The sequence below is a fragment of the Panicum virgatum genome, chromosome 3N (genome assembly GCF_016808335.1).
Source record: "Panicum virgatum strain AP13 chromosome 3N, P.virgatum_v5, whole genome shotgun sequence".
NCBI classification, from domain to species: domain Eukaryota; kingdom Viridiplantae; phylum Streptophyta; class Magnoliopsida; order Poales; family Poaceae; genus Panicum; species Panicum virgatum.
Genome location: NC_053147.1, coordinates 63576211 through 63586551, shown reverse-complemented (window position 1 = coordinate 63586551; position 10341 = coordinate 63576211). Strand labels below are relative to the sequence as shown.

Below are 10341 nucleotides of genomic sequence, written 5' to 3'. Positions count from 1 at the left end.
CTTCAAGTGTGCCACGTGGATGGGGACTAGGTAGGCCGACCCTGTAAATGCGCATATGTTTAGCGCCACGTGCATACACACACATACACATATATACACACACACGTTTGCACTGTCGTTAGCTTGTTCATGTACTGATGTACATACCACTGCCATCTGTTATACTGTTATGTGTGTAGAAAATATATTGTCGGAACAGAAAGTCCAACAGTCCTTCATGAGTATCTCCGAGAAGGTTTTTGTTTTGAGTAGTGATTTAGATGAAATGCTTGATGGAGAAGAGGGAATACAACTACTATAAAAACGATTTAGAGCAACAAATGGAACCGGTTGCTACAAATGGAATGAATTTACTGTAGCATTTGACGCACCCGCCCCTGCAAACGGGCGTCATTTTAGGGGGGGGTGGTGGTGGTGTCACCCGCCCCTAGAATGAGCATTCTAAGGGATGGGTTGAAACGAACCAGGTTCCTGTGAAGTGAACATGATTCCCTGTATCGTCATAATAGTCCCTGGATTAGACGCTAGCACATACATATTCATCATTTCAGGCAATATCACAGTCATACCTCTTAAACAATACAAACATGAGTTTAATTATTACATAAATTCTAAGAATTTATGGTACGGTTCTTCCATTACAAGCCCATCGGGCTAATTCAAAGCAAATAGAAATCGGTACCAGAATCTAGGCTTCAGGGGCCTTCTTCTTCAGGACTCCTCCCACAGGCAATTTTGAGCATAGCACGAGCCTCAGTCGTACCGTCTATCGTTGCTGGTGTCGAGCTCCTCCTCAGAACCTGCATCTTGCCAAGCTATCCCCAAGCATGGGACAGGTTCACGTCACCATCTGTATGCAAACTTTTTGTGGATGCAACAGTATATAAACCAAGGAAAGGTAAGGGTTTCATATACACAAACAACATCACGAGTATATACATACATCAACCATCCTCCTGACATGGGCCATTCTGGCATCCCGGACTCTCGATTCACTCAGACATTCAGGAAAACACATCTCACCCAGGCGGTACGAGAACTCCCTCTCCTCGCACCTCAACTGCGCACCATTAGGGAAAACGTCTCAAAGGGGAGGTAGAATTCAAGTAGCATTACTCTAGTTAGTGAAGCTAGATCAAGAGGTTGTACATCTGGACCCACTCGAATCGAAGCCAGTCGATAATGACCCTCCAGGACAATGAAAGACCGATCTACTATAATGAAACTAACGGCTACGGCCACCATCCTGCCGTCCCGGGACTGTGAAGCCTCTCCCTGCTGTATCAGGGCTCAAGAGGATTAGTACCCCTTCACGCCAATACTGGCCCTTCCCCTGCACTGATCTCTATCCACTTGCAGGCTTGGTGTTGCACGTAGCTAGCTCAGACCGGATCCTCCCTTATAATGGATAAGTGGTGTGCACATTTGACATAGTTTCTTCACCAGGTCCAGCTAACTCGGTTCTTACTTGCCGAAACGAGCATCTTTGTCATATGTGCATCTGTCACAGAATAGTCCAAATAATACCAATCAAGTGCAATAATTAACACTTAAACTTAATCCAAAATTACTGCACTCAACCAGTACACTCAGACCGCCTGCTGTAACAAAGATCGATTACACAGGAACTCTCGCCAAAAGATGAGCACAGATGATTACCGGCATTAAAAGCGTTCAAAGCCATTTACAACCCGAGTTTATAACAGAATTACCAACTTAATCTACAAAAGTGTTTACAAGCCAGGTTTACAATTCAAACTTCGGAGTTCAAATGCAGCGGAAAGTAATTTAGAGTTTAAACAAGCTTCAAAATACAATACGATAGATAACATCGATGACAGAAGACGAGCTTCACATCTTGCCCACTGATGTGAGGCTCACCTGCCCGAACTTCACGGAGAAGACGGGACCCACTCGACTGACCGACCCGGAGGAAGTGGTTGACCGATCCACGAGATGCAGATCTCCTCGAAGTCCTCCGGAACGCATCCTGCTAAAATATATTACAACAACAAGCCTGAGTATTTTAATACTCAGCAAGACTTACCTGTCTATGGGTATACTTAGCCCATTATCTAGACATGCAAGCTGTTTGGCTCTGGAGTTATTTTGCTGAAAAGCTGCTAATATTGGATCCTTACTTTCAATATTTTAGCTCCAATTGAGTTGACAGCTATAAACTAGATTTGCCTAATTTTCTAGAGCATACATGGTTGATCATATTAGTCTTTAGTAGCATACAACTCAACCTTTCCATTCCATTCTCATTCCACTTCTTTACTACGATGCGAGGAAGTGACCAAGGTTCTCATAACTGCGAGTCACGGTGAATCGATCCGATTTACCCTTGCAAGTTGGACCTAACTCACACGCCAAGTGCAACCCCGTCGAGTCACATCGAGCAATTGTTCCCATAATTACCTCGAAGTCTGACTCGTGGCCGCAAACACTCTGATTAGCATACAAGAATGCATGGATAAAATGGATAACAACAGTCCTAACTATGGCTCAAAGGGATGGTTTAGTGTTGAGATGGATTCCTGGTTCAAATGTCTTTTAGCCCGAAGTGTCTCCATCAAAGAAGACAGGAGAGTGCATTGATCAGATCAGGCTCAACTCTAAGTCCGAAAGGAGGGGTTCTAGGTCTCAACTGCTATTAAACAAGTGCAAACAAAACCACCTAGCAAAAGTGATGAAACTATCCATTTCATGGTTCTATCAATTAGAGCATGAAATTCTGGAACTAATGCAACTGGTTTTGCATTTTTAGGATTTTTCTACGAATTTCTAGGAATTTTCGAAGTTCAGCCAATTTAAACAATAAAAGAAAAACCCTAAATCCTAAACTGGGCTGACGGCTGGGCCCCACTAGTCAGTGAGAGGCCCAGGCCAGCCTGGACTCTGCTCGCGCGCCACGGCCGGCGCGTGGCCAAGTACGCGGCGGCGAGGCAAGGTAGAGCCGCTGCCAGGGCGGGCCGGTGGAGCAGGGGCGCTCAGCCGCGCTGCGTGGGACGGCACAGGGGCGGCCCGCGGCGGGCGCGCAGCGGATTCGGGGCTGTCAAGGCGGCGTTCCAGCGACGGCGGCGCCGTGGCAAAAACAGGGGAGGCACAGTGACCGTTCAAATGTTTTTGAGTCGATTTTTGACGGTCTAAAATCAAAATTTCATAATGGCACTCGAATTTCGGCCAAAATAGAAGTTGTAGAGGACAAGATGATCGACAACTTTGTTTTTAGGCACAACTTGATATGAAGCTCGGATCATAGAGAAAAATGCGCTCAAACTCGGTTGAATGTAACTACACTGTGCAACTTGATTAGCGCTAATGACCTTGATTAACCCTGATTAGCGACTAAACACTTAATTAGCGTCAAGATTAACACCAGGGTGTTACAACATCTCCCCCGCAACGGTCCGCGATTGGCACCCATCACAGGTATCGCCACTCCAAAATCTCCTCCAAACTATCATGGATCCCTCCCCTAATGGAACACTTGTACCTGTCATAGGTACTCGCAGTGTGTGCCCAACACACGCCCCAGCCTCCAATCGAATGATTGGATTAAATTGCTTGCTCCCGCTGGATAATCCTAACCACAAACTCCTAATACATGGATCTCCAATCACGCCAAGAGTATATCACAGTGTCCCACCAACACATATACATAGCAACAAGATCTCTCGACCATTCATAAAGGGTAGAGTAGGTGATCAAGGATTAGGTATATAAGTAGGCCATGCAGGTTCATCTCAATAGCAAGTGAATCTGTAGCGTATCTAGCATGCGAGAGATGGGTGTGAACCTGGTGGTTCCTCGTAGAACTCTTGGGTCTCTTGGTACTCCTGGTTTTCGGTTAGCTCCTCGGTGACGGGTCCTATTCGTAAATATGTATAAGTATAGGGGCTAAAGTGCAAATATGTACAAAATATCCAAATAAGATCCAAATAGCTCTCAAATCCTACTCTAATGGGTAGATCATGATTTTAGAAGAATTATGAAACTGGTTTCATAATTTTTGGAGGTTCGATTGATTTATTATGAATTTTCTAAGTTTAAATGAATTTTTGAAATTAATAAATAAATTTCGGAAAACAATTGAGGCTAGGGCGTGCCATGTGGCATGTTGATGTTAGCATGACATCATCTAGGGGGTCGGCTGTGCTGACGTTAGTATGACAGCATCCATGGGGTCGGCTGTGCTGACATCAGCATAGCCCCATGCTGACATCAGCGTTGACAGTCAACGCTGACCTGGTCTACGGTCAAAGGTTAGAGGGGCCAACATGTCAGTGATTGGGTCTCACCGATAGGTGGGACCCGCATGTCAGCACTGTTATAAACGAAAAATAAAAAAGAAAAAGAGAGGAGGGGTTCTCGGGCTCGAAGTGTTTTCAGACTCTCTTCGATCATGGGCCATTCGGGACGGTCTCGGACCAACTTCCTTCTCTTCTCTTTTTCTTCTCTTTTTCATGCTTCCTCTCGCTGACAGCCTTGGCCCGTGCGTTAGCGCCTTCTCTCTCTTACTACTCGGTCCCACTTGTCAGCTGTGGTGGATCTGGTGCGGCGGCACTCCGATCCGGTCCCACTTGTTTTGTTTCCTTAGTTACTTGGTATTATTTGTGATCGGTTCATGGGCTCCAAGCAAGTGGAAGACATTTGTATGGCTGGCAATTAGAAACCGTTGTTGGATAGTAGATCAGCTGCACGAAAGGGAACTCCCTCACACTACAAGAAATCCATTGATCCATGACGAATTTTTTGTGACGTTTATGAACACCGTCATAAACAGGCAGGATCTATGACGATTTATGAATTTTCGTCACAGATTTGTAAAGAGCCCATATGGGCTCTAATATGGGCTTAGTTTCCATGACAAACCTCTGAAAATGTCATAGAATGAAAATAGAAATCGTCACGGATTTGATATGGTGCTCAAACCATAATATGTTGCTTATTTTAAAGAAAATAAGATGTGTTACTTTTTTTCTTAAAAAATGTGGGTGTTGTGCAAGGTAGGAGATAAAAAAATAAGTTGCCTTCATTTGCATGTGATGGAAGAAAAAAAATTCTCCCGCAAAATTGGTGATAAGAAAAATAAAGAGCTGCTCACAAAAAAAAAGATAAAAATTGGGGTAAGAAAAGAGAGAATGGAGCTTAGTTTCCATGACAAACCTCTGAAAATGTCATAGAATGAAAATAGAAATCGTCACGGATTTGATATGGTGCTCAAACCATAATATGTTGCTTATTTTAAAGAAAATAAGATGTGTTACTTTTTTTCTTAAAAAAATGTGGGTGTTGTGCAAGGTAGGAGATAAAAAAATAAGTTGACTTCATTTGCATGTGATGGAAGAAAAAAATTCTCCCGCAGAATTGGTGATAAGAAAAATAAAGAGCTGCTCACAAAAAAAAAAGATAAAAATTGGGGTAAGAAAAGAGAGAATGGAGGGTTCGAACCCTGATAACCAGGACCAGACCGCCGTGCCTAACCACTGGTCCGCGCTTTCATTTGTGAAATAGTTTGGTATTAATTTCTTTATATCTGATATCGATGCTTTAATTTAGAAAAATAATAAAAACCTGCGCTTGTAGGGCATCGAGCACTGCGGGGATTCGAACCCTGGGCATGGAGGTAAGACCAGGGTGCCCTACCAATGCGCCAGGCCTTTGTTTGTGATTACGCTGAATAATAAATATTTTATATAATAGTATTGCAACGTGGCCCTACAGTGAAGAACAAATGTGTGAATCATCTTTTTCTTTTTGATCCCAAATTAAATTTTGTAATTGGTATTTCTTCCTCATATGAACTCCAAATTTGATGATTCTTTTTTTTGAAGTTTTCTAAAATCTGGATCTTTTATTTAGTGGCTTTTTTACATTAATTGCTATATCTAGATTGTTTTCGTAATATATTTTTTATTCCAATTAAATAGAGAATTGAAAAACATGTTTTTGCATAACAATTGCTAATGTAATTTCATATTTTTCATTGTTATGGTCAACATAAGGTGGTGTCCAAATTTGAGGTACATACAAGTTCGAACATTTTATGAGGTATTCAAATATCAAAGTTTGACTTGAGATATATGAAACTATGTGAGAAAGGTATCCATTTGTGAACAATGTATAGTGACATATTATTAGAACTACTTGATTTTTTTATGGGAAGCTAAAAGACCAAAAACATGTTGTCATATCAATTTATAGAATTTTTTGACTAGATTTGGATATTACTGTAATTATTATATGGTAATTTGGAAAAAGAAGTTTGAATTATCCCTAGAAGAAAATTGAATTTTTCATCCATCTCCGACACTTGGGGACACAATGGAACATATGAGCCTAAATATAATTTATTTACAATTTTTTTTATCTTTTTGGGGTACACACAGTTCAAATTGTAATTACTTTCAATAAATATGCAGAAATTCATTTAAACCATGGAAAATAGTAAATGAGTTTGAAAATTATTAAAACTTCTACCAGACAATTTATATGTAGTCTATTATATTCAGAAAATATATTAGTGTATAGAAGATAATTATTTTTATATGTTACTTCATTATGGTGCAACAAAATGGGAAAAATAAAGAAAAATGTTAAATGGGCCGAAACTGCAGCTACAGCCATCTTCCATCAAAGCCCAACTTCTCCCAACCATCCATCTCTGATCCAACGACTCAAATCGATCCGTAGACGTATAAATAGGCCAGCAAACCCTAGGTCAGCCGCCCCTCCGCATCCGCCGCACCCCGCCGCCCCTCCGCATCCGCCGCACCCCGCCGCCGCCCCTCCGCATCCGCCGCACCCCGCCGCCGCCCCTCCGCATCCACCGCACCCCGCCCGCCGCCGCCCCTCCTTCATAGCTGCTTGCAAGGGGCCGAGGGTGCAAGGGCACCGCACGCCACGCACACGCACCACGCTCCGTCCTCATCCGCCTCCCTCTCCGCCAGTTAGCCCGCGCGCAGCTCGTGTGCAGGCAGTGGCGCGACAAGCGAGTACAACATCCAGCTCTGTATCCCCATCTTCTCCAAGCTAGGCCCGGCGCTGGAGGTCACGCCCCTAGTGCCTCCTCCCTGGGCGAGCTCCGTGTGGAGGCTGATCTAGAGCATCTCCTCCATCGAGCTCCGACCCCCTACCTCCTCCGCACCCCCACACACCTCGCGCCTCGAGCTCCGTTCGGTTCTACGGGATCGCTACGACGCGGCGCGGCTTTGCGCCCCGGTGGAGAGATCTTGCCGCAGCAGCAGCAGCCGGAGGCCGGTGCTCCGGTGGTCGAGGCCGAGCGGCGCCCGCCGACCGCCATGGCTGGCAGCGACGAGGTCAACCGCAACGAGTGCAAGGTGCGCGCGCGCGGCACTGCCCGCGACCTCCGCCCCCGCCCTGCCTGCCTCGTTGCTTCCACTACGCTACTGGCACTGCTACTCATAAACTGCGGCGGTGCAGAGCCCCTCTCGACCTCCGTCTCGCATCGAAGCGGCCCTCCCCACCTTCCCCTGCTGCTCCGCTGCCTGGCCATGGACGGCTGGTCAGCTCTTGATCCGGTCGCAGCCTTAGATCCGGCCGCATGGGTGGGTGAGGTGCCGGGCTGGCTGCAGCTCCAACTCGCGCATGAGAGGAAGGACATGGAAGCATGGCCCTCCCAAGCTGCTGGCCACCAACCCCGACTGAGCAAGGTACGACCACCTCTAGCAGTTCAGGTATGCATCCATTATGTTCGACGAAATGTATGTGTGGGTGCAATCGTGATTATTAGTAAGCATGCATGTGCTTGGACAACAGCAATTGATTTGTGTTAAACTATTTGCATCCCCATAGCAGAGTCGTGGTGGTGGAGAATGACCACAACAATGACAGCTCCCAAGTCGCAGGATGTCTAGTGGGCAGAACCGAGGTACATTAGATAGATACAGGATAGTTGTTGTCTTCATTTCTGAAAATGAATGGTTAATCATCAGATTCATTTGTAGAACTGCAATTCCATTTTACAGATAATTTCTCTTTTTCTTGATGCAATCCTCCTGTTTGTTATTGCCGTTCAAACTATTGTTTGTTCCCTTGATTGTTGTGTAACTTCATTGATAATAATGGCATAAGAATTTTATCATCAGTGCATAATATATCTTATCTTAAATTAGCTTGTTAACTTTAAGGTTGTACATGCTATCACTGGATACTTGAGTTTGCCTATTGCAGGGTGCTGTTGATGTCCTTTAACTTATTTTGCAAGCATTCAGCAAATTACTTATTGCAGGGTGCTGCTGATGTCCTTTAACATATTCACATATTTGTAAACCCTTGATAAATACAATTGCTTTTGTCTTATATTTTATTTCCTTGCAAAAGTTGGTCTGAGCATTATAAAGCTGTATAGTTGTTACCCACTGATTGTATACCAAGAAGACATAATTGTTAGGTAATCATTTCTTCCTTTTCACCTACGGGCTTTCAGTTATTAGTTCCATTTTTACTTACACAACAATTGTTTGTATAGGCTAAAGAGACAAGCAGGTGTTACAGCAACATGGAGCAGCACTAGCATGGAAGCTAATATGCATTTGTATTAACCAGCTCAAGTGGATTTAGATTGATTCAATTGCTACATGTATGTTGCTGGAAAACTTATGTTGTATGCATGTATATTTGTGCTGGAATTGCTTATGGTAATTTCTCGCTCGAACTTTTGTTTTGATAAGTGAGTTGTGAAAACCGGTTATATGGGTTGTGTATAAAGTTAAATTTGGTTAGTTGCTAGTTAATTGTGGGTTGAGAATTAGGCCCAACTTAGTGGCCCATTCTGAATTGGGTCCATCCATAAATGGGATGGGATGCTGATGTCATCATCCATGTTAGCTGCCATGTCATTGCCAAGTCATCTACCATGTCATTGGCCACGTCATTGCCATGTCATCAGCCACGTCAATATGCACGTCATCATTGCTATCCACGTCATCGTCAAGTCAACAGCCACGTCATTCTTTATGTCACCATTGTGTGACATGGCAATTAAATCTGTGACGAAACTTATACTGTTCGTGACGTTAATTTTCGTCATAGAAAACGGGCTTGGGTTGGGCTTCGGGGGCCCGGGGACATTCTATGACGGTTTTAAAACATCATGGATCAAGTAATCTATGACGAAAATTTAAGGAACGTCACGAGGTGTGATCTGTGACGCTCAATACATGACGTTATTTGAGATCGTCATAGATACTGTTTTATGACGGTTTTTCAGTGATCTGTGATGAAATTCAATCGTCATGGATCAACAGATTTTTTGTAGTGTCACCCGGACCTGCCCCCTTTGCGACCAAGCTGATGAGACAGTTCAGCACATCCTTACTCCGTGTCTGTTTGCAAGACAGTTTTGGTTCTTGGTCCTACAGCCATTGAGTTTAGCCCATGTGATGCCAAGCCACAGTATTAGCTCCTTTGCAGAGAGGTGGTGAAGGTCGTGGAAGAAGATTCCAAAACACCTTAGAAAAGGATTCAACTCTCCGTGCATCCATTGATGCTTGGACATTGTGAAAACATAGGAATGCTTGTGTTTTTGATGGGGGTCTCCATGTCTGCAGCAAGCACTCTAGGCTTTCAAGGATGATTCTCAGCTTTGGCAGATTTTTGGAGCTAACGGGCTTGCTTCCTTGGGCTTAGGAAGGGTGCTAGCTCAGACTTTTATTTCTCTATTTTTATTACTTAATTTACGAATTTCAAAAAAAAAATTATTCTATTGGATTCCTTGGAGAATTCGAAGAATTACAACAAAATCTTTAGAAATCACATTTTTAGTTAGGAACTTCTATGGATTTTATTCTTCTTCTTTGGATCCAAAATAGAAGAATAAAAGAATAGGTATAAGAATTAAGTTAAGTCAATCCAAAAGGGAAAGGAGGTTCATGGCCAAGGGCAAAGATGTTAGAATCCGAGTTATTTTGGAATGTATTAATTGTGTTCGAAAGGGTACCAATAAGTACAGTTTTTGGTTCTTGGAACAATTATCTCTCTTGCTGAATATTGTTGGAGTTTCTTGTAAGCGCCATGGGATGCTTTGAAGTGCTAGACTTGAGAGTATGATGAAAGCATTTGAATGTGGTGAACTCAAAATTGGGAGTGGACTAAACCAAGAGATAGGATTGGCTAGGCCTGGTGAGACTCGGTAGGCTCTCATTATAGAACCGTGTGCAACATCATTTATATGTATCTAATAATAATCCATGATGTACTCACCACTCTTGGAGAGGATACAACACATAAAGCTGATTGGATAAAATTTCATTTTATGGTTGGAGCATTTGAGTCCTTTGATTTTGTGTTCAGTCTACACTTAATGTTTGTTAT

At 43.4% G+C, this 10341-nt stretch overlaps 1 long non-coding RNA gene across 4 annotated transcripts; it reads left to right on the top strand.

Moving 5' to 3' along the window:
* The first annotated feature begins 7202 nt into the window (after positions 1-7202).
* On the top strand, positions 7203-8670 carry LOC120663768. Of its 4 annotated transcripts, none has more exons than XR_005670615.1 (4): positions 7203-7346; positions 7450-7679; positions 7825-8419; positions 8498-8670. It is a non-coding gene; the product is annotated as an uncharacterized LOC120663768 (long non-coding RNA). The 4 variants fall into 4 exon arrangements; XR_005670614.1 differs by having other exon boundaries at positions 7822-8419; XR_005670617.1 differs by having other exon boundaries at positions 7450-7703.
* Positions 8671-10341: the final 1671 nt, after the last annotated feature.